Genomic DNA, 25040 nt, shown 5'->3' with positions numbered 1-25040 from the left:
TGTTAGCCAGGATGGTCTCGATCTCCTGACCTCGTGATCTGCCCGTCTCGGCCTCCCAAAGTGCTGGGATTACAGGCTTGAGCCACCACGCCCGGCTATATTTTTTTTTTTAACTTACAAAACTTCAACATTTTATATTGACAAATATCTTGATTTTTTTTCCATTGTTATCATTCTGCTATTTTAGGCTTAAAAGATTTCTGTCTCTAATTCAAGATATTTATTCATATTTTCTTTTGACTTTTTATGATTTCATACTATATGTTTCACTCAAATCGATCAGGGATTGAAGTATGGGTAAAAGAGGAAATATATCTTAAAGTTTTTTTCAAAGTAGCTAACTAATTGTATCAGTAATACTTATTGTTTAATATATTCTTTACTCAAATATTTTTTATTCTATCACTATTATTTCTAAAATTTATATTAGGGTCAATTTCTGTTCAATTTATATAGTTCCACTAATCTGTCATTATGTTGCTGCACTCATATCTACCATTTCAATGTATTTATTTATTTATCTTTAATTTTTTTTAACTTTTATATTCAGGGGTACATGTGGAAGTTTGTTGCCTGGCTATATTGTGTGATTCTGAGGTTTGAGGTATACATGTTCCTTTCACCCAGGTACTAAGCATAGTACCCAACAATTAGTTTTTCAACCCCTACCCCACTCCCTCCCTCCCCCTTCTAGTAGACCCCAGTTTCTACTGTTGCCATCTTTATGTCCATGAGTACTCAATGTTTAGCTCCCACTTATAGGTAAGAACATGTAGTATTTGGTTTTCTGTTTCAGCACTAATTTGCTTAGTATAATGGCCTCCCGCTGCATGCATGTTGCTGCAAAGGACACGATTCATTCTTTTTTATGGCTGCCTTAGTATTCCATGGTGTATATGTACATTTTCTTTATTCAGTCCACCATTGATGGACACCTAGGTTGAATCCATGTCTTTTCTACTGTGAACAGTGCTGCGATGATCATGCATTTGCCTGTGTCTTTTTGCTATAATGATTTGTTTTCTTTTGGAAATATACTCAGTAATGGGATTGCTGGGACAAATGATAGCTCTGTTTTAAGTTCTTTTAGACATCTCCAAACTGCTCTTCACAGTGGCTGAACTAATTTACATTCCCACCAGCAGTGTATAAATGTTCCCTTTTCTCCACAGCCTTGCCATCATCTGTTTTTTGACCTTAAAATAGCCATCCTGACTGATGTGAGATGGTATCTCACTCTGGTTTTGATTTGCATTTCTCTGATGATTAGTGACATGGAGCATTTCTTCATATGTTTGCTGGCTGCTTTTATGTCTTCTTTTGAGAAGTGTCTGTTCATGTCTTTTGCCTATTTTTTAATGAGGTTGTTTTTTGCTTGTTCAATTATTTTTTTTTATAGATTTTGGATATTAGACTTTTGTTGGATGCATAATTTGCAAATATTTTCTCCCATTCTGTAGGTTGTCTGTTCACTCTGTTGATAGTTTCTTTTGTTGTGCAGAAGCTCTTTAGTTTAATAGGTTCTACTTGTCAACTTCTGTTTTTGTTTCAATTGCTTTTGAGGACTTATAAATTCTTTCCCAAGGCTGATGTCCAGAATGGTGTTTCCTAGGCTTTCTTCTAGGATTCTTACAGTTTGAGAATTAAATCTTTAATCCATCTTGAGTTAATTTTTGCATATGGTGAGAGATAGGGGTTCAGTTTCATTCTTCTGCTTGTGATAGCCAGTTTTTCCAGTATCATTTATTAGGGTCTCCTTTCCCTATTGTTTATTTTTGTCAATTTTGTTGGAGATTTGATGGCTGTAGGGGGGTGGCCTTATTTCTGGGTGCCCTATTCTGTTGCATTGGTCTATGTATCTGTTTTTGTACCAGGACCATGCTATTTTAAGGACTGTAGCCTTATAGTACAGTTTGAAGTCAGGTAATGTGATGCCTCCGGTGTTGTTCTTTTTGCTTAGGATTTCTTTGGCTATTCAAGCTCTTTTTGGTTCCATATGAATTTTAGCATAGTTTTTTCCAATTCTGTAAAAAATGACATTGGTAGTTTGATAAGAATAGTGTCATATCTGTGGATTTCTTTGGGAAACATGGCCATTTTAAAAATACTGATTCTTTCAATCCATGAGCATGGGATGTTTTTTCTATTTGATTCCGTCATCCATGATTTCTTTTATCAGTGTTTTGTAGTTCTCTTTATACAAATATTTCACTTCTTTGGTTAGATGTATTCCTAGGTATCTCAATTGTTTTATCTATTGTAAATTGGATTGCATTCTTAATTTGGCTCTCAGTTTGAACATTATTGGTGTATAGAAATGCTACTGATTTTTGTCCATTGATTTTGTATCCTACAACCTTGCTAAAATCGTTTATCAGTTCTAATAGCCTTTTGACAGAGTCCTTAGGGTTTTCTAAGTATAGAATCATATCATTAGGGAAGAAAGAGTTTGACTTCTTCTTTTCCTGTTTGGATGCCTTTCATTTCTTTCTCTTGCCTAATTGCTTTGGCTAGCACTTCCAGTACTATGTTGAATAGGTTAGAGCTGTGTTCTTGTTCCAATTCTCAAAGGGAATGCTTCTAGTTTTTGCTCATTCCATATGATGTTGTCAATTACTTTTTAAACATACATTAATGTTAAATGGAACATCCACACTTCTTTCCCCAAAGTTTCTTGGTTATGTTTTCCATTCAATCTTAATTTGTTGAATTGTAGAATGAAATACATATACATACAACACATGTACATAAAATTATATAAATCTATCTCCTTGACATTTTTAGATTTGCATTCAACCTGTATATTAATTTGTGGGGAAGTGAAGTTATCTAAAGCTCAGTGTTTCCATCCAGCCACATGATGTACCTCTCAATTTGTTCCCATCTTTTAGGTCCTTCAGTGAAATTTTATGGTTTTCTTCAGAGAGTTTCCACATACTTCTTTTCGAAGTTATCTCTAGGTACTTTATACCTAAGATTTTCTTACTTTTATATTTTCCAATTTGATATCACTGGTGTAAGTGAAATCTATTGATACCTATCATACTTATTTTGCATACTGCATATTATTTAATTCTTTTTAATTCTAATAACATTTCAGTTGAATCAGTGGAATTTTTTAGTTCAATAATTAAACATCTGCAAATGCTACATTGATTTCTTCTAATATGTTGGTTTGATTTGGTAGAGTTTTTGCCAGCACCTGAGACGGTCTCAATTATCCTTACCACCTGATGTTCACACCATTATGAAGTGCCCTTCCACACTGAACCAGAACTTGTCAGTGTGACCAATAGAATTTAGCAGGAGTGGCAACGTGTGACTTCTCAGGCTAAGGCAATGTGTGACTTCTCAGGCTGAGTCATAAAGGCACTTCAGCTTCTACCTTGGTCTCCTGGCTCCCTTGTTTGTGAAGAGGCAGCTGCCATGCTTTGAGGATGCACATGCAGTCCTGTGGAGAGCCCGAGTTGCTAGCTGATACCTCCTTCTGACAGTTTCCCTAGTTTGCCAGCAACACTAGTGAACCACATTGGAAGTGGGTCCTCTTGCCCTAGTCAACCCTTCAGATGACTGCAGCCCCAGCTGGCATCTGACTTACAACCTCCTAAGAGATCCCAAGTCTAAACCCGCCAGCCAAGCTGCTGCTGAATGACTGACCTGCAGAAACCACAAGAGACTATTAAATGATTGTTGTTTTGAGTCACTAAATTTTGGGGCTGATTTGTTATGATTTATTATTAAGCAATAGATAACACACAGAATTTCAAAAGAATGTTAAGTGAAAAAAAATCCAACAATTATTGAGCACTTACTATATTCTAGTAACAGGGCTTACAACAACCCTAATGTGGGCATTCCTGTTTCAGAGATGAAGATACAGAGGCTGAGAAATACTAAGGTAAAGCAAGGCTTCTCAAACTTGTTTTACATTTTGAGCCAGATAATTCTTTGTTATGGCAGTTGTCCCATGCATGGCAGGGTTTCTAGCTTCTGCACATCAGATTTCAGTAGCAGTAACCCAATTGCAAAAACCAAAAAATGCCTCCAGACATTGCCAATTGTCTCCCAAAGGTAACCCTACCCTCAAACTTCCCGCCCCCAGCTTTGTTTTCTTGCATGCATTAGACTACTTGTGTGTTATCAGACAGGCTAGACTTTTGACAGCAGTTAAAAAGGCTCCAGGAATGCCCCGGTTTTCTACTTCCTGGTTATTCCATAGACTCTGTGGTGGGGAATTCCCAGATGGATGGTCTTGTCTTTCAATTCATTTATTTCCTCCAGCACTCCAATTGTCCTCTCCAGCTTCCTTCACTCCTATATTGAAATAGTCTTCCTAACCCAAATATGTTTCAAGTGTGAATTTCACATGTGTCTTTCTGGTTCCTACAATATAGTGTTGTTCTATATTAGGGAAATGCCATGGGCGTGCATTTGAGGGGCTCCCAGGCCTTGTCTCATAGAAAACCTCCTAGAGGAATCAACTCATCCAGTGAAGTGTGTGTCAGGGAAAGTGATCGGGGGCAACTTCAAACTGTTGCAGACAAAAAGAGCAGAATATGTGAGGGTTCTGTGGCCAGCAGGAGCATGGCACATGCCAGCTGTGCTGAATTCAGTACAACTAAAACAGAGAATGTTTCCAGCATGCTTGCTATAGGAGGGGGCAGGGGATGTGGATGGCAAGCAAACTGAAGAAGTAAGTAGAAGCCTGACAAAGGAAAGCAGTAGATAGGTTCCAGAGATGTCAACAGGTAGACGGTCAGAACTTTATTAAATATTTCAGTGGTGAGGGAGAGGATGAATTAAGAATGGCACTCTGAGCTCTGGCATGAAAGTGGGTAGAAGGTGGCGCTCTTTACTTAAAAAAAAAAAAAAAACACAAGCCTAGGCAACAAACCAAGACTCCATCTCTACAAAAAATAGAAAATAGAAAAATTAGCAGGGGATGGTGGTGCACACCGGTAGTCCCAGTAGCTACTCAGGAGGCTGAAGTGGGAGGATCACTTGAACCCAGGAGGTTGAAGCTGCAGTGAGCCATGATCACACTGCTGCACTCCAGCCTGGGTGATAGAGCAAGATCTTGTTAAACAAACAAACAAACAAACAAACAACAACAACAAAAAAAAACAGGTTGGGGAAGATGGCACATTTTGAGTTTGTCGTGCTTGAGGAACATGAAGTGGAAAAGCCCAGTGGACAGTTAGAAATGTGGATCTGACTCTCAGGATCCCCCAGGGATTCATCATCCTACAGAGGAGTGTTTCTCAGTGTTGGCACTGGTAACATTTTGGGGCAGATACAGCTTTGCTGTGAGGCTGTCCAGGGCACAGTGGGGTGTGCAGCTGCATCCCCGGCCTCTGCCCACTAGGTCCAGTAGCACATCCAAGTCATGACAATGAAACATGTCTCCAGACATTGCTAAATGTCCCCAGGGGACAAAATCACCCCCAGGTGAGAGCCTCTGGGTTAAAGGTTTCACAGGGAATAAGGCCGCAGATCTTTGATTCAAATCCTGGTGGCCTGTCTCTAAACTACAGCCCTTCTGCACTGAGCCATGTGTAAGGATCCCTGCCACATACTGTTACAGAACACTGCGAGCCTCCTTCTAGGATTTATCTCATTGGCTTATGTAAATAATTCTGTAGCTGAGTCGGAAATGTCTGTTTCCCCAAGGAGAAAGTAACCACCCTGAGGGCAGAGCCTCTGCACACACAGGATGCCTAGTAGAGTCTCTTGCACTTTAGAGAGACTCAATGAATATTTTAAAATAGAGGCATAAATTATAAGTTGTTGTTTTTGATTTACTAATAATTTAAAGGTATTCTAGCACCAGTATGAAGTGGCAAGTGTTCTATCTTTATTTGTCTGTGATAACTATCAGGTGAATATCATACTGCTTGAAAGTTTCTCAATATTCATTTGTGAAATGGTGTGGTTCTGAAAACTTTATTAAAAATTATCTGGCAAGTTTTATAGTTACTTTGATAACTTCAGTGTTTTGAAATTTTCTACTTCTTAAGTATGGGAATTTTCTAAGGAAGTTAACTCATCGAGTCTTTCAAATATATTATTAAAAATCTGAACATAAAAATTTCTATTAATATTTCTCTTTGAACTATACATAATTTTATATTCCTTTTCTGATTCTAATCATGAATATTTGTTTTCTCTTAATTAGCTATGCCAAGTGTTTGGTCCTCCAAGTAAATATTTTTAGATTTATTTATCAATGCCACTGTTTCACTATACTTTGTTTTTAGTTCATTAATTTCTTCTTATATTTTAGTTATTTAATTTTTCTTTCCCTAGGTTTCTTTGGCTGAGGGTTTCCTAATTTTTTTTTACTTGAACACAGTTTTCTTTCATCTTAAATAATAAAAACATATAAAACTGAGAATTTTTCCCTGTAAATAATTTTAGTCACATCTGCTAAGTTTTAATGTATAATTATTATATTGACATTATTTCCTAAATAGTCAAAATTATGGCTTCAATTTCCCCTTTGGCCAATAGTTATTTTTCAATTTGAAAATGTTTGAAATTTTAAAAAACATTAATGTCTGATTGTATTGTGATCGGAAAATGTGCCTTTAATAATTTCTCCTTTTTGGAATTTATTGAGGATGTTCTCATGCCCCAGTGGTATATTGCTAATTGTATAGATGCGGTATAGATCCTTGCAATGATGACATATCTTATTTCATGGCAAAATGGTCAGTGCACGTTTTATTGTAAATATTATTTGATTGTATGTAATATTATCTTTTTTATGTGCAAAATAATGAATTAAAACTCCCAACACAAGTGCATACTTTTCTGCTAACTTCTAGCAGTTTTTGCTTTGCCTATTTCGATTCTACACTGTTAAGAGTGTAGAGGATCACGGCCCTTTGTCACTATGGATTATAACTTCATCAATATAGAATTACCAACTTTGTCCCATTGAATACTTCTCCTCTTCAGACCTCACTTGATTTCATATTAAGCTGACATTTATTTATTTATTTTACTTTTATGGCTTTACTTTTAACCATTCCTTTTGTGTGCCTCTTTTAAATAGAATATAGATGAATTTTTCTGTTGTTAGGTGATATTTATTTACATTTATTCTTGAATGAGGTATGTGGAATAATAAAAAATATATATTTTATTTGGTCTTCATTTGTTCCTAGTTCCTGGCATAGAAGTTCTTAAAACACTTCCTGAGGCCAGGTGTGGTGGCTCACACCTGTAATCCCAGCACTTTGGGAGGCCGAGGTGGGTGGATCACGAGGTCGGGAATTCAAGACCAGCCTGGCCAAGATGGTGAAACCCCGTCTCTACTAAAATACAAAAAATTAGCAAGGCTTGGTGGCGGATGCCTGTAATCCCAGCTACTCGGGAGGCTGAGGCAGAGAATTGCTTGAACCCTGGAGGCGGAGGATGCAGTGAGTGGAGATTACGCCACTGCACTCCAGCCTGGGTGACAGAGTGAGACTCTGTGTCAGAAAACAAAAACAAAAATGAAAACAAAACAAACGAAAAACACTTCCTGAGTGAGGGAAGTGTCTTCTGTTACTCATAACCAGCCCCTTCACCCCTACCAGAGTTTATGGTAAGAGGTAGCTCTTGGTGGGTCCCTAGACAGCTTCAGGATGGGGGGCTGTCACCAGAGGAACCAACCATGTGACAAGAGGGTGGGAAATTTCAGCCCACCCCGTTGACCTTGGGAGAATGGGGAGGGGTAGAGATTGATCCAACAACCAATGGCCAGTGATTTAATCAATCATGCCTACATAATGCAGCCTCCATAAAAAACCCTAAATGATGTGGTCCAGGGGTGCTCCTGAGCTGGTGAATACATCTGGGTGCTGGGAGGGTGGTGCACCCCACCCTCCAGAATCCCCACCCCCAGGTTCCTCTTCATCTGGCTGTTCATTTGTACCCTTGATGAGAAGCTGTCATAGTAAGTACAGTCCTTCCCTGTGTTTTATAAGTCACTCTAGCAGATCACTGAACCTGAGGGGGAAGTTTTGGGAACCTTCAAATTTGTAGTTGGTTGGGCAAAAGCATGGGAATCCTGGGAACCCTGTTTTCGGCTGATGCCTGAAGTGGAAGCAGCCTTGTGAGAATGAGCCTTTAACCTGTAGGGTTTGGGCTAACTCCAGGAGTGAGTGCCAGAACTGATTTGAATTGTTGGATATCCAGCTGGTGTCAGGGAATTGGAGAATTAGTGTGGAAGACCAGACATTTGGTGTCAGGAATGATGTCAGAAAAAAGACAACAAAAGGTGTTTTAAACTTATTAGCATGAGCCTTATGAAATTGTCATTTTTGTAGGTCAAGATAGCAAAGTATGAACAATTTTATACATTTCAACATAAACTTATATTATCTGATATTATAGTTTCTCTTTTTATGTTTCTGTAATAAAATTTGTGCTCTTCTTATCCTGTCTGCTCTCAGCTACCCAGCACAGGACAGGATGACACTTCCTGGCCCCCTGTGGTTAGGACGGCCATGGGACCAATTCTAGCCAAGGAGTTGTAAGCAGAATAAGTGTAGCTTCCATGCTGAGGTGTTTAAATGGCTGTGCAGAACCCCAGAATTCTCCTTCCCTCTGAGATGGAAACTGGCAACCTCAGAGATGGTGGCTGTCACCAGGACCAAGAGTGGCTAGAATGAGCAGAGCTACCCTCCGGACCCACAGACTAGGACAATGAGCAAAACATAGTCCCCTGTTTAAGGCACTAAAAAATGAGGGTTGTTTATTTCCATGATAGAAGCTAGTGCATCCTGACCTACTTTCTGTCCGTTTTGTTTTCCTGATTTCTTGACTACATGAAAATATGCTTTTGCCTCCAAATTATCATATCAAGTTTTCATGGTAAATAAGAAAAAATGGAGGAGCAAATTTAATATACCAAGTCATCTAGACTAATTATCCTCAGATATTTTAGAAGGGGAAGCAGATTGCAAGAACTATTTCTTGACAATAGTAATTTTTTTTGTTTGTTTTGAGACAGAGTCTTGCTCTGTTGCCCAGGCTGGAGTGCGGTGGCGCGATCTCCGCTCACCGCAAGCTCCCTCTCCCGGGTTCACGCCATTCTCCTGCCTCAGGCTCCCAAGTAGCTGGGACTACAGGCGCCCGCCACCTCACCCGGCTAATTTTTTGTACTTTTAGTAGAGACGGGGTTCACCATGTTAGCCAGGATGGTCTCGATCTTCTGACCTCGTAATCCGCCCGCCTCGGCCTCCCAAAGTGCTGGGATTACAGGTGTGAGTCACCGCGCCCGGCCAACAATAGTAATTATTTTTTACGAAAGACGGATGCTCTATTGAAGAAAGCAAACATAAAAGCAAAATGTAGAGATTTATGGATAAAGTCAATGTGGTATATACATAGACAATGGAATACTATTCAATCTTTAAAAAGAATAAAATTCCATTATTTGCAATAACCTGGATGAACCTGGAGGATGTTCAGGTTATATGTTAAGTGACATAGCCAGGCACAGAAAGACATATACTGCATGATCTCACTTATATGTGGAATCTAATAAAGTCGAATTCACAGAAGCAGAGAGTAGAATGGTAGTTACTAGATGCTGGGGGGAGGGGGAGGGATGGGGAGATGTTGGTCAAAAGGTATAAAGTTTCCGTCAGTTAGAATAAGTGTTAGAGATCTATTGTGCAGTATGGTGACTGTAGTAATAATAAGGTATTGCATGTTTCAAAATTGCAAAAACAGTAGATTTTAAATGTTCTCACCACAAAAAACAACTATGTGAGGATTGATACATTAAGTTGCTTATCTGAATCATTCCACAATGTAAACATATATAAAAGCATAACATTTTATCCTACAAATATTTATTTGTTGGGATAATCTCACAGTTATTATTTGTCAAGTACAATTTTTAAAAATTAGAGATTTATGTATCTTTATCATTACTTTGTGATTTGTGAATGGTAAATAATATAATTCAGAGGTAAGGAGTGGAGAAACATGAACTTAAATAAAAACAATAATAATGCTAGAAAGAATACAACAAATCCTGCAGCCTCTTCCTCTTTCTCTTTCTTTGGCCGCCTCTCTCTCTCTCCCTCCCTTCATTTGTCTCCTCCTCACCTTCCTCCCTCCCTTCTTCTCTGTTCCCTAGTATTTCTCCTTGTGTTTTCCTTCCTATTAACAGAGCTCAGGGCTGGGAGCAGTGGCTCATGCCTGTAACCCCAGCACTTTGGGAGGCTGAGGCGGGCAGATCACGAGGTCAGATCGAGACCAGCTTGGCTAATATGGTGAAACCCCCTCTCTACTGAAAATACAAAAAATTAGCCAGGCATGGTGGCGCACGCCTCTAGTCCCAGCTACTTGGGAGGCTGAGGCATGAGAATTGCTTGAACCTGGGAGGCGGAGGTTGCAGTGAACCAAGATCACACCACTGCACTCCAGCCTGGGAAACAGAGTGAAACTCCATCTCAAAACAGAAAAACAACAACAAAGAAAACAAACAAACAAAAAAACCAGAGCTCAGATTATTTTAGCAATTCCAGGGCTTGTTCTACAGTGCTATGCTGCCAAGAATATTTGTAATTTTCTTTAATTCTTTTGTGTTTAATAAGTTAATGAAAACCCTCATCTCTATGTCCTTAAGAGGCAAAAATCTTTGAAGTTTTGAAGCTTTTAGATGCTTTAATAAAATTCCTGTTTCCTCTCTGAGAAAAATAACAATTTTTCTCTCTTTAGAATGTGGAAATTGAATTGTATTCTTTTCGTCGCATCGGTAAGTAATCGCAAGAAATGCAGATGAGAAGAAATTATGCAAAATCCTGCTAGCCATCATAACCACTCTTGTCATTTTGATATCAATTCTTTCAAATATAACTATTACATGCAGATGTGTAGCCTTCTGTTTTCAACAGACATGTGATGTGACTGTTCATAAATGGGTGAAGTGACCACCTTATACTCAGATCAAGCCATATATGTGTCATGTAAGAGTCCTGAGGATGTGACTGAATGGCAGGAGGGCCTGGGGACTGAGAAGTAGGGAGAAGGTGGAAATGCAAATGGACAAGGATAATGGCCTAGGGCTGTATAATTTACTTATAGAGCAACTCTGATTTATTTATAGTAGCTGTTCAGAGGAAGCAAAGGAGGAAATGGCATTTTAAACTGTAAATTTATTAATTTTAATAGTTTGTTTCCCCCTACGAATGCATGTTAACCTCATTACTGCATTGAACACTCTTTGGAGGAGAAAACTACTTTTCATAGCTTAGTTTTTGTAAGGTAACTGCTAAGTAAGTAATTATAGATTCATTTGAAGGCATCCTAACACCAGGGAAATAACATATTTTTAAAATCATGAAGACTGGGTCTGAATCTGATTTCTGCCTCCATAGCTATGGGGTCCTGGGAAAGCCCAGGACTTATCCTGCAGCTTCAGTTTCATCATATGTGAAATAACATCATCAATACCTTGCAAGTTGCTGTGAATGTTAAATCAGATGAAATCTATAAAGTGGCTGATATACAGATATTATTCAATGAATTATAGCCATTGTTTTCTTTTTTCTTGTAGCTTCAATGTTTATTGATTTCTTTAGGTTTGTTACACACACACACACACACACACACATATATATTTTTTGAGACAGTGTCTCATTCTATCACCCAGGCTGGAGTGCAGTGGTACAATCTTGGCTCACTGCAGCCTCCGTCTCCTGGGTTCAAGTGATTCTTATGCCTCAGCCTCCCGAGTAGCTGGGACTACAGGTGTGCACCACCACACCTGGCAAATTTTTGTATTTTTAGTAGAGACGGGGTTTCACCACATTGTTCAGGCTGGTCTTGAACTCCTGGCCTCAAGTGATTCTCCTGCCTTGGCCTCCCACAGAGCTGGGATTACAGGCGTGAGCCACTGCAGTGGACCAGTTTGTAATTTTTTACTGACTAATTTGGTTAAGCAAGAAATAAGTAATGCTGAAAAATTAAAAACAAACAAACAAAACCCACAAAAAACCAAACCAAAACAAAAACCTGCCATTTACTCTTTTGTTATGAGACAGAAGCACTCATTGATGGGCCCCTTACTGTCACAATAAACATATGATTGATATGGCCAACATTCAGCAACCACTGAAATCTGAATGTTCACTTTATCAGTAGCCACTTGCTAAAGAACATCACTGTCACAGAACAAAATGCTTTCTGGCTTATCCCCTGCTGCTGTGATTATCTCGTGTATTTAACTGAAGGTACCATGTAATTGGGGTGGAGTCCGTGCCACATGTTCCTGGAGTTCAGAGCTGCCCCGCCCTCTACCAGTGTCAGCCAGGTCACTCTGCACCAGCTGCATTTAACCCCCAAGGGTTTAAACTGCCTTGCACTTGGGTCAGCGCTTCCAAGGGCCACTAGGGGGCAGCAAACAGGTGAGAAAGAGCAAATAGACGAGAACAAACCCGACGAGGAAGACATAGAAGTCATACTACTCAGGAAAAAGGTTCTGCCCTCTTCAAAGAACAGGCTTGGGATGCTATGCACAGCATAGCATAGCACAGCACAGCAACAGAACTGGAGCTCTAGACATAAGGCTCCTGTTTAAGGAAAAAAAAAAAGGCAATTTCCTTTACATAAAGACAATCTACTTTTCCTATGCCAATAATTTTCAAATATTCATCGCTAGCCCTAACTTCTCTTCTCGGTTCCAGGTGCCTGTGGCCACTTGAATGCCTCAGTCTCCAGCGACTCATCCTCATTATACTTCCTTGTAAGCAACCTAGTGCAGCGCTCAAGAATTTGCTCCCTGGAGCCAGACTGCCTGGGTTCCAATCCTACTTCAGCATTTACCAATTAATGCTTTGGGCAGTTAATTAATTTCTTAATTTCCCCATCTGTAAAACTGGGGCAAAAACTGTACCAACCTCTCACTCTTGTGAAAGAGGTTAATGTTTGCGAACTGTCTTAGAACAGTGCTTGGCACACAATACTATGTGAGTGCTCGTTAAATAAAAATAAATAAGTCTTGCTCCTCTTCAGAGTTTCCTTCATCAGTAAATGGCACCTTCATCCACCCAACTAGATGAAATCTACAAGTCAGTCTTGATACCTCTGTGTGCCTCATCTCCCACATCCAAGCAATGACTAAGTCCTATGACTTCTATCTACTAAATCAACATTAAATCTGTCCACTTCTCTCCATCTTCACAGATACCATCCATCACCTAGTCCAAGCCATCATCATTTCTCACCTGAGCCACTCCTATGGCCTCCTGGTATCTCTTCAGTTACTCTGGTGCCTGTCTACTTTATCCAGAATTTTTCAAACACAAATTTGCTGCTTCATGACAGCAGAAGTGATCTGCACAGCTTGAAACACTCGAAAATCTTATTTTTCTTAGAATAAAAACAATAATCCACACTGTGTCCTATGATGGCTAGTATAGCTCATCTCTTTTCCTTGGTTCCACCTATCTTGGCACTTTTCGGTCTTTCCATGTGACATGTTTTCCTTTGCAATGGGGGCTTTGCATATACCTGGAACATCTTCCCTTCTCTGTGCCTACTTAACATCTCACCTTTCTGATCTTAGTTCAGATAGTCCTTTCCTAAGAAAGCCTTTCTTGATTCCTTAACTAGGTTGTACCCTCTGTTACCTGTCGTCAGAGCATGGTGCACACTTCCTCCACAAATTCTTTCTCAACTAGGGATGACTTTCCATTGCCTTTAGGCATTCATTGCTCTGATAAGAAGTCAGTCATAATTTTTTGTCATTATTCCTCTATATGCAACATATCATTTTTTCCTGTGGTTGCTGTTATATTTTCTTAATCTTTGGTTTTCAGAAGTTTGACCATGATGTGCCTGGGTGTGGTTTTATTTGTATCTCTACTACTTAGAATTAACTGAGATTCTTGAATCTATAGATTGATATTTTCTCATTGTATCCCAAATATTTCAGCTGTTATTTCTTTAAATATGTTTTCTGGCCCATTTTCTCTCTCATTATTCTGGGACTGCAACTACTCACATTTTAGACCATTTAATAGGTCACTGATGATGGGTAAAGTGTTTTAAAATATTTTTTCCCTGTGCTTTAAACAATTTCTATTAACCATTTTTTAAGTTCACTAATCTTTTATTTCAGTTTCTGTTCTGCTGTTAAGCTTATTCAATCCATTCTTTACATCAGATGTTTATTTTTTATTTTTGCTCTAGAATTTTATTTGTTTCTTTTTTATGGCTCCCATTTCTCTGTTGTGATCCCCCATCTATTTATTCATTCTGGCCATCTTTTTCTGAACATCCTTGAACATATTTACAGTAGATGTTTTAAAGTCTTTCTCTGCTAGTTCCAATATGTGATTCATCTGTGGGTCTGCTTCTGTTGATAGTATTTTTCTATTTACTTATCATATTATCTTGCTTCTCTCCATGTTTTATAACTCTAAAAATTATATATTGAATGTTTTTTGTTTTTTGTGTTTTTTTGGATGGAGTCTCTGTTGCCCAGGCTGGAGTGCAGTGGCGCGATCATGGCTCATGGCAACCTCCACCTGCTGAGTTCAAGTGATTCTCCTGCCTCAGCCTCCCAAGTAGCTGGGACTACAGGCATGCACCACCACACCTGGCTAATGTTTGTATTTTTAGTAGAGACAGAGTTTTGCCATGTCGGCCAGGCTGGTCTCGAAGTCCTGACCTTAGGTGATCCACCCTCGTTGGGCCAAATTGTCCTGGCCAAATTGGACATTTTTTTATAGAAGAATAGTGCAGACTGAAGCATACTATTGGTTGTTTTGTTTTCCTTGAGAGTGCTGACTTTTTCCTATATCTGGGGGCTAAGGTAAAAGTGATCACTCATATTTCACTAAGAGTTGAATTGGTAAAAACAAAAACAAAAACAAACTGGGGTGCACTTCCCACTGCTACATGTAGGGATTTTCTATCCAAGTTTTAACCTTACAGAAGCGATTCCCTACTATCAGCAATGTAACTGTTGCCCAAGTCAAGACATTTGCCTCTGTTAGCTCCAACAAATAAAAATATGTCTCTTTTTGCTGACCAAAAACAACAGGGCCAACAACAACTCTATAAGCACAGGCAATTTAACAAGTACGTTTTCAGTTAGTGCCATTTTTAATTCTAATTACCTTCTGTTAGGTCAAGTGGAGGATTTCTAGCCTTCCTGGGCCAATACATTAAAAAAAATTCCGAGTCTGTCCTGGTTGTCTAGATTCCCATTCAATTACACTGGCTTAATCCAGTTTTGGAGACATTGTTGACCAAGATCTACCTGTAAATGAAGTGTATAATTAGCTCCATAATCTGGTATGAAAATGCCTCTCAGTCGCTTTATTGGCATGCTACACTAGAAAAACATAGGGCTTGGGGTTAAACTAACATGGGTTTGAATGTTAACTCCATTACTTTTTCATGTGTAATTTTTTTCTTTTCTTTTTTTTTTTTTTTTTGAGATGGAGTCTCACTCTTTCGCCCAGGCTGAAGTGCAGTGGCACAATCTCAGCTCACTGCAAGCTCTGCCTCTCAGGTTCAAGCAATTCTCATGCCTTAGCCTCCCGAGTAGCTGTGACTACAGGCCAAGTGCCACCACGCCCGGCTAATTTTTTTGTACTTTTAGTAGAGACGGGGTTTCACCATGTTGGCCAGGCTGGTCTCCTGACCTCAGGTGATCCACTGGCCTTGGCCTCCCAAAGTGCTGAGATTACAGGCGTAAGCCACCACGCCTGGCCTTTAATGTGTCATTCTAACATCGTATTAAACTTTCTGATTTTCAATTTTATTATCTATAAAATAGAGAAGACAATATCAGATTCATAGGATTGGGAGGACTAATGAGCATTTAATAATTAATGAGCACTTAATGAAAACCTGCCAAGTGCCAGGAATGTGAAGAGTGCTTCACCCATGTTATCCCACTGAATACCAATATTCTTTTTATTATTTCCAATTGCATTTGAATAAATTAAGACATAGAGAGGCAAAATAACTTGCCTCAGGTCATCTAAGTCAGCAGCGGTAAAAGATGGATACAAACCTAAAACCTCAGCTGAGAGTCTCTACTCTTTAGCCCCTGTGCTAACATTCCTGGTACTCTGTTGAGGATCACCTCAACACACTGCTTTTACTAATAATAATTAATAGTATTAACATTAATAACACATATAAAATAAATCCCCCATCAAGTCTGCTTGGTCTAGATGACAGTGCTTGGTTTTGGTTTTTCACCTCCTCTCCACTGGAGGTTTGCTGCTACCCCTCCATCAGAGTGGGAATCTAACCCACCCGAACCCCATGCCTCTTGCTTCGGGCCCTAATCTGCCTTACTAATATCAACCTTCTTACCTTGAAGGTAGAACCCTGTTTTACTGCCTAGGTTAGTGATTCCCAGAGTGTACCCAAGTAATCATGAGTAATGAGATGATAAGTTAGAAAAATGTGATATAAATGTTGTGTTTCAAAATCCCCTTCTTGCCACATATTAGACTCAGAGAGGTCCTTCAGCAAATACATCAGATCATTTTGTTTAACTTGGGTATTTCCCAAATTTACTTGACCACAGAACTCTTTCATGGCCAACTACTAATAGCTCACTTTGGAATATTAACATATACACTGTATTTGTGTGAACATCTCTTTGTGTCTTGTTCATTCGGGTGGCCCCACAGCCCTTAGTACAATAATCAGCTAAGGCTCACAGAATGAATGAATGATGAAAAGGATGAGTGAGTATCTAACAACAATCATTGTGACACTGTTAATTTTGGAACGGAGAGAGAGTGGGCATTGTTCTTTTTGTTTTCTGATTTCTGTATCAATATTCTAAAATGCTTATCTCTCAAGTTAAAATTAAGTCTTACTTGGCATAAATAGAATCGAATAAATGATTGTCAATACATGGTCTATATACCTTACTTTCTTTCTTTTTTGGGGGGCATGTTGGGGGAGGGGAAGCCAGATGCAGTGAAGGGGGATGAAGAATAGCAGGTTCTGTTCTAGGAAATATTGCTTTTAGTGAAGTAGCTTTTACTTATCTTATCACTCCCTTGGCACACATTAAGCTAATGTACTACTTATTAATTATTCCTGTATTTCACCATGATATTATTAATCAGAAATTACTTTGATGTTCATCTTTTTTTTTTTTTGAGATGAAGTTTTGCTCTTTTTGTCCAGGCTAGGGTGCAGTGGCACAATCTTGGCTCACTGCAACCTCCGCCTCCCAGGTTCAAGCGATTCTCCTATTTCAGCCTCCCAAGTAGCTGGGATTACAGTCGCCTGCCACCACGCCTGGCTAATTTTGTATTTTTAGTAGAGACAGGGTTTCACATGTTGGCCAGGCTGGTCTCGAACTCCCGACCTCAGGTGATCCGCCTGCCTTGGCCTCCCAAAGTGCTGGGATTACAGGTGTGAACCACAGTAGCCAGCCGATGTTCATCTTCACTATGTTTTTACTTGGTTTGAACTATGACACTCCCTTTTCACAGTGCTCTGTGAGATCTTCAATGCCAAACACAGTTTCAAGACCCACATACTAATTTTTCACATTTACTATTTTGGATTGTATGATAAAACAAATAGCCAATCATTATTCTTTGCCTTAAAGGCTCTCAAAACATTTACGAGGGCCTACTGTGGACCTAGAGCATGAGTTACCTATCCAGTAATAGGAGATGGCGTGAAAGATGGTGAGCAGCACACTTTAAAGATTAAAAGGACAGTTTTAGTCATGACAAACTTTAGCTTGTTTTATTTTTCACACCTCTGCATATTAAATAATTAGGTCATATTTTCTTGGAAGCAGATGACATCACTTTTTTTAATAAGGAAAAGAAATCCTTCCTTCTCACCTAATCAACTACAACTCATATTTTAGTTCCTCAACTTCAGTCCAAATAAAGTTCTCCCTCCTCCCTCATGCATGCTCATAGAGCTGTGTTCCTTCCCCCTTCAGAATATCCACATTTCCTGTGAGTGGAATGGCTTTTCTCCTTCACTAAACTGGAAGCCTGTTAATAAGCTGGGGCTGGCTTGGCTCATCATGTCATCCCCTGCACCCAGCACAGTGCATGGCCCAGAAGAGCCATGTTACAAATATTTATGAATAAATACGTTGCAAAATACACATTTATTGAATAAATCTTTTTTTTTTTTGCTTTTTTTTTTTTAGACAGAGTTTCACTCTTGTCACCCAGGTTGGAGTGCAGTGGTGCCATCTTGGCTCACTGCAACCTCCACCTCCTGGGTTCAAACGATTCTCCTGCCTCAGCCTCCTGAGTAGCTGGGATTATAGGCATGCAACCATGCCCAACTAATTTTTGTATTTTTGGTAGAGACAGAGTTTCACCATATTGGCCAGGCTGCTCTTGAACTCCTGACCTCAGGTGATCCACCCACCTTGGCCTCCCAAAGTGCTGGGATTACAGGCATGAGCCACCATGCCCGGCCTGAATAAATCTTATTTTATGCAATGGTGACTGAAGTTATCAAAATAAGGTAATATAGTACCTGGAACAGTACTTGACTCTCCAGCTATTTTTATTTCAAACTCTTTTGCTTGGAAGTAGAATTCCAGATGAGGAATTAGCATAGTTGGGTTAGCTCCTTGGATCACATTGGGCACACTTGTCAAGCTTTTAGATGCCCTAATTCTTAAATAACATAGAGTTTGTGTTCTAACCTCTAATTGTATTAATTGACTAGGGCATTGTGTTTCCTCTTCTAAACTTGTAATTATGGATCATTGAAATGAGTGCAAAGTAGCTATTGCACAGCCCAGCGAGGAATGAAAAGTTATCCTTAGTCAACAATAGAAAACGTGATGAGCGGAGCAAACCAAGACGGCAGCCCCTAGTAGGGGTGATTCAATATCCCTTCTTCTAGTGACATAGAAGAAGGTTAGGGTATATAAATGACTCTAGCAAAGACAAGTTTAGATAGATATAGTTACAGCTGGTTCTGTGGTTTTCAAAAGTAGAGAGTGGCCATCTCTCTGGGCATTAGGACCAGTGCTGGAAGTGAAGAGAGATGATAATTAAACTGAGGTACAGCTGAGGAAATTCCTGGCTCCTCACACACTTCTGTATATCATATCCAAGAAAGCTGGAAGGCTGAACTCTCTGCTGACGAGAAACAATGGTTGGGGAGGTAAGGAGGCCTTTGGTGAGGTTCCTGCTAGTATGGTGTCAGCAGATTGTATATTGACTTAATGTTTGATTTGTGTGTTTTCCAGTACATTCTCCTGAACTCCTTGACATAACTTTCCAGTAAAAGTGCTTGTCTAGTAAGTCAGATATTTCCAGGAGGGCTGGGAAAGTAGAACCGTGCCACCTGGCACTATTTCATAAAATTAATTACCTGAACGAATTCATGAAAAATTGCAAATACAAGTGCTACAATATAGAGTTAGTGGGCCATGCCATATTTCTTCTCTCTAACAATTACCTGTGTTATTTTCACTTAAATGGGGCTTCATTATTTTGCTCTCAGTGGTCATTGATTCTCTACTGGGGAAAAAAAGGATCTGTGTTTGGTCTCCTCGGGTTTGAAAAGACCTGAAGATAAGACTAAATTGGAGCCTGACTCAGGAAACAAAGACGCTTCCCAGGCAATTGTTCATCTAATCTGGGGATATTCATTACCAGTCAATCAAGGAGATTTGCCTGGAAAATTTCTCTTAATATGAGCTTTAGATAGAAAGACCAGCAGTCAGCATAGACTCAGAGTCCAGAGATCTAAACCTCACTCCAGGTTGTACAGTGGGCAGCTTTAAGCAAGCCCCTCACTTCTCTAAGCCGGTTTCCTTAGCTATAAAATGAATGTATTCATGTGATATCTCTGCATCTCCCTTTTTTTTTTTTTTTGAAATGGAATTTCACTCTTGTTGTCCAGGCTGGAGTGCAATGGCGCGATCTCACCTCACTGCAACCTCCACCTCCCAGGTTCAAGCAATTCTCCTGCTTTAGCTTCCCCAGTAGCTGGGATTACAGGCACCTGCCACAATGCCCAGCTAATTTTTTTGCATTTTTAGTAGAGACAGGGTCTCACTATGTTGGCCAGGCTGGTCTCGAACCCCTGAACTCAGGTGATCCCCCCCCCCCCCCCCCCGCCCCCGGCCTCCCAATGCACATCTCTTAACATTGGAGGGAATGTCAAAGTTGATGATGTATTTAAAACCCTTGGAAAACTGAAGGCACTGAACAAACCTAAGTCAGAGTTATTAAAAGGTGGAATCAAGCTTAGAATAGAGCTACCAGCAGCCATAATAAAATAATAGGGTTTATTCTGACAATCTATGTTTGTGGGCTTCTAAACAGATGTGTATATAAAGTAAGGCTTGTATTTGAGACATAAAGGAGGCTAGATTTGAGTTTATTCAGTGGGTGTGTAAATGGAGCCTGCCTCCTCACCATCACCACCACCATGGTCATCACCGTCATCATCACTACCAATGAGTGAGCAACAACTATGTGTAGGCACGTGGCAGGACCCTTCCTTCCCTTCATGCTACCATTCAATTCTCCCAAAAACTCAAGAGGCTTCTCTGTTACTGTCCTCATTCCAGAAAGGGGGAATGAGAGGCTCCAAGAGATTGCCAGTAGTTCCCAAACTGGGCTGTGCATCAAAATGACAAGGAATTCTTGTTTTTTAAGTGCAGATGTTTGAGCCTTGACCAGCTACTGAACTAGGTAAATCCCAAGCAGCTGAAAATCCCTGTCCAAGCTCTACAGATGATTTTACTGAGCAGACAGACTTGCAAACGACTGGTCTAAATAACGTCCCCGAGGTTACGCAGCTGGAAGCAAAGCTGAACTCTAATCAAGGTTGGCCACTGGACTTCTGTGTCAGCTCTTAACCACTTTTCTGTCTTGTTCAATTGGTGGTTAACAGTCTATTTAACAACAACTGTCTTTTATTGACTTTAATTAGTTTTTCCACATTCTACATCTACTGTTAAACTACACTGCAAGATTGCTTTTCCCCAGTAACCATTTATGTGTTTTATAATGAATGACTCAGCTCCCAAGGACCTTTTATAGTTTGGCCAATTGCTAGTGATATTTACTAATAGATGGAGAGTCTATCCATGATGAAGATTACAAAATGCATGGGTATGACTGTGGGAACTCATAACCAATGATCAAATGACATCTGTACATTGGTGAAAGGAGTTTTTAATGAGAGGCTGGGATCAATGGGCCCAGAGGTAGCTGTGAAAGCCTCTGCATGGCTTGGGCCATGGTATAAGCCAGTGTGTTCCCAACTTAAATGTCTACATGAATTACCTGGAAATCTTATTAAAGTGTGGAGACTGATTCAGCATTTCTGGAGTGGGCTCCGGAGTTTACTTTTCTGAGCTCCTAGGTGATGCTAAAGCTGCCGGTTCTTGGGTGTAAGTACCCATGGCCCTAAGACAGCTATGAAGAGATCCACTCTCAGCAGAAGAACCAGAAACCCCGGGAGTGAGCATCAGACAACTCCTCACTTACACGGATACTGACTGGGGGCAGAAAGTTGGGGAGGACACTCAGAGGTGAGCTACTGAAGTAAAGAAAGGCCCACGTAGCAGGGGAAGGCGTTGCCCAGAGAAGAACCTATTATCTATCATGGAGCAAGGAAGGGTGATGAGTGTAAGTGAAAAGCACACTTATATGTTGAGTAGAGGGCTCGCAGGTGTATGGTTCTGATACTGATGCACATTTGGAAATATTCTGTATGGTAAGGGAGTGAATTCTAGACCAACATTGGTTGAATCAATGGAGACAGGAGGAGGATACTGCTGGATGCTGAGATTCCTACAAGGTGAGCCAAGGACCCTGTGAAATGTACCCCCCAGATCATTGGGTCCAGCTTGGATGAATGACACTGCTCCTTGCGATTGCTGAGTTTCTACGCCTACCTGTCAGGTAATAGCATTCTACTCTGAACAGCCACATGGAAATAAATAAACAGTAACAGGAGCAAAATAACATGTGCTTAGGCTAATTCCATTTGGGGAAGAAAGCATCTGATAAGGACTTTGTGGGTGGAATTGTATAAGGGAGAAAAGATGAAATAACCAGAGCATGGGCTGGGTTTTAATCAAGCAGGAGTGTAATGAACCCATAACTCCAAGAGCATCTTAGCCATTTAGACCTGTGAGTATAATGAGTACAAAGAAACTAGATATTGTGGCCAGCCATGGTGGCTCATGCCTGTAATCCCAGCACTTTGGAAGGCCAAGGCGGGCGGATCACCTGAGATCAGGAGTTCGAGACCAGCCTGGCCAACATGGTGAAACCCCATCTCTATTAAAAATACAAAAATCAGCTGGACGTGTTGGCAGGCACTGGTAATCCCAGCTACTCAGGAGGCTGAGGCTGGAGAATTGCTTGAACCTGGGAGGTGGAGGTTGCAGTGAGCCGAGGCCGCGCTATTGCACTCCAGTCTGGGTGATAGAGCAAGACTCCGTTTCAAAAAAATAAAAGAAAAAAAGAAAGGAACTAGATTTTTGTGCATCCACATTCGGTTCCCTGTCCCACTAGGCTAGGCAAAAGGATTCTGGAACTGCAGAAGGACAGGGCCCATTCCTCAACAGAGGCTCTGTGACTTGGCCTGGGACTCCGACAGCATGGTACCTTCACAGCCCCTTGCAGCCCTCAAGGAGAGGTAAACCTCAATAAAATGACTGGGAGAGAAAGCCAGAGGAGGAAGCACCCACAGGGCCCATCCAGTAAGGGGGGTGGGGTCCTGACACCGGAGGCATTGCTGCCCTGGGAGAAGTAATGAATGACTGTAGGGCTAGCAACAAAATAGGCTAAAACACAGCTGCCTTCAGAGGAGGTGAGTTAAGTAGGAGCGGTGATGATCTGAAGGTCATATGCCCTCCGGCCTAACAGGGCCCTCCTTACTCAGTTCTGGCCAAGCAGAGGGTGGGCCCAGGGCTGTAGGAGCTTTTGATTTTTTTCAAGAGAAGCTAAGATTCTGAATTTTTATATAAATTGCCCATTTTTATTTAAAAAGTCATTAATAAAATCAAACCTAAAAAACAAAAAAACACCGGCAGCCAAATAAAATACACTTGCAAAGAAGCATGAGTTGGTGACCTCTGGGCTACTTTATAAAGCAAATATAGAGAGACAGCATGGGTTTTTAGATTGAACCCAGAGGCGGAGGTACAAGGCAGGGCAGGTACACACAGGGCGTTCCTGGAGCTCTCTTCTCCACCTTCTTTCCCCTGGCCTCTCTTCTTAGCACTTCCCAGGGCTTTACGTCGTGTTCTGCACTTGTGTGCGTTCTTCATTTTCTGACACCCCTCCTCTCAGCTAGAATAAAACCTCCAGGAGGCCAGAGACCTGTTTGCTAACAACTGTATCTCTCATTCTTTGACTATATCTGGTACACAGTAGGCGCTCAATAAATAGTGGCCCAGTTGAAAAGGAATGACTGGTCCACGCTCCCACCTATAACATCCAAGCCAGGCTGAGCCGGTATCACAGACCCCTCATTTCAGGGTCTGACATCAAATTCAGAATAGTTCATGAGGCTGCTGTGGACCAGAGTGACCCAGGATAATCCCTATCCAAAAATTTTAAGACGAATACAATGCTCCCAAATCCATTTTTAGTTTGTATTTCTGTGTGTGTGTGTTTTGGTTAAAATCTGCAAGAGAGGAAGAAAAATACACATCCATCCGTGGCGTATATTCAGCTGTGATCATGAAAATACTGAGTTATTGTTTGAAATCGTGTAAAGCAAGAACCTGCATTAAGAAAGCATAGCTAAGCAAAGAGGCCCGGGACCCATATCTGCTGACATACCGTGCTATCCTGAGACTGCCGCAGAACATTTGCAAAGCCGTGTTCTCTAAGAATTCTGCACAGTGCAAACAGGCATGAGGGGAAAAATACTACTAGGGAACTTCTAGTTCTTGCTGAAAAGGAAAATTTTGAGCTCTAAATCTAGCACTACCGAGCAAGAGAGGCATCTGTGGCTGCATATAAAGCTGGTACTCCTTTGCTTGAACAAAATCCCTCAGTATACAGTACTTAAAATAAACAAAGCTCAAAACAGTCAGCTACACACACATGTTTTTTGGCCACATGCTGCCTGAAGAAAATAACTATGCCGTGTGCATGCCCTAGTTTAAACCAAGCCTGAATACTGCACAGTCTCATTCCTCTCCCGGTCTCCTTTTCTAGACAGAAATACATTTCCCTTTAATGTACAAGTGAGAAAAATATATGTTTAAAAGACAGTCCAGGCCCTTGATAAAAAGCACTTACTTTGAAAGAACAGGACAGACTACGTATTCAAAACAAGAGCGCCTTCTTAAAGTGCAGGCTCAGAAGTTGTTCAATGGCCAGGACCTTGATTTGTGCTGGCGGCTCTGGTCCTGCTGGGCATGGTTAAGGGCGAGGCTTGCAGCCCGCACGGCGTGGTCCTCCAGGGGTGCTGCGTCAGGCTGACGCTCCGGAACAGTTACTGGGACAGGCTGTGAGCGACTCAGCAGGACAGTTTTATTTCTGTGCTGAGCTTGCTGCTTCCTGCTGGGAAAATGGTGGTGGTGGAGTCACACCCAGGTACCGGGCCGCAGCCGAGGCTCCGCAGATGACCCGAGTTCTGATGGAGGTGGGGACGGGCGGCGCCCAGCACCTAGGGGGCAGAGGGCGAGCAGTCCCCGAAGAAGATTCACGCTAGGCGATTGGTTTCCTCACGGGAGCTCCTCGACCCTGCCAAGGGCATGACTCAGCTCACCCAGGGCAGTGCTGGACCACACTATTTATCTCCTAAGGTCCAGGAGAGCCGAGTTCAGGCAGTGACCGGAGAAGAGCTGGAGAGGAGGCAGGGCGGCTCCTAAGTCAGTGGGGTCTAGAGATCGTGGCCTCACATGCACACAGATTCAGCCCCTTTCTCTTTGGTAGCTATTGCAATAGAGTGGCTTACGACTCCGACCCTGAAAACTATGAGGAGGGGGAGGGGAAACAGGAGGAGAAAGGGGAGATGGGGGAAGACGGACAGGAGAAGGAGGAGGAAAAGGAGGAGGAGGAGGAGGAAGGAGAGGA

The 25040-nt window shown here is 41.0% G+C and overlaps 1 long non-coding RNA gene across 1 annotated transcript; it reads right to left on the bottom strand.

Annotated features, from left to right (window-relative positions):
- Window positions 1-15095: 15095 nt before the first annotated feature.
- LOC113225176 lies at window positions 15096-24804 on the bottom strand. The gene is made up of 2 exons (XR_003309800.1): window positions 24261-24804; window positions 15096-15271 (listed from the first exon to the last, which is right to left on the bottom strand). It is a non-coding gene; the product is annotated as an uncharacterized LOC113225176 (long non-coding RNA).
- Between the last annotated feature and the right edge of the window lie 236 nt (window positions 24805-25040).

This window comes from Piliocolobus tephrosceles, chromosome 8 (genome assembly GCF_002776525.5).
Source record: "Piliocolobus tephrosceles isolate RC106 chromosome 8, ASM277652v3, whole genome shotgun sequence".
NCBI lineage: Eukaryota > Metazoa > Chordata > Mammalia > Primates > Cercopithecidae > Piliocolobus > Piliocolobus tephrosceles.
This window is presented reverse-complemented; position numbering and strand designations above follow the sequence as displayed.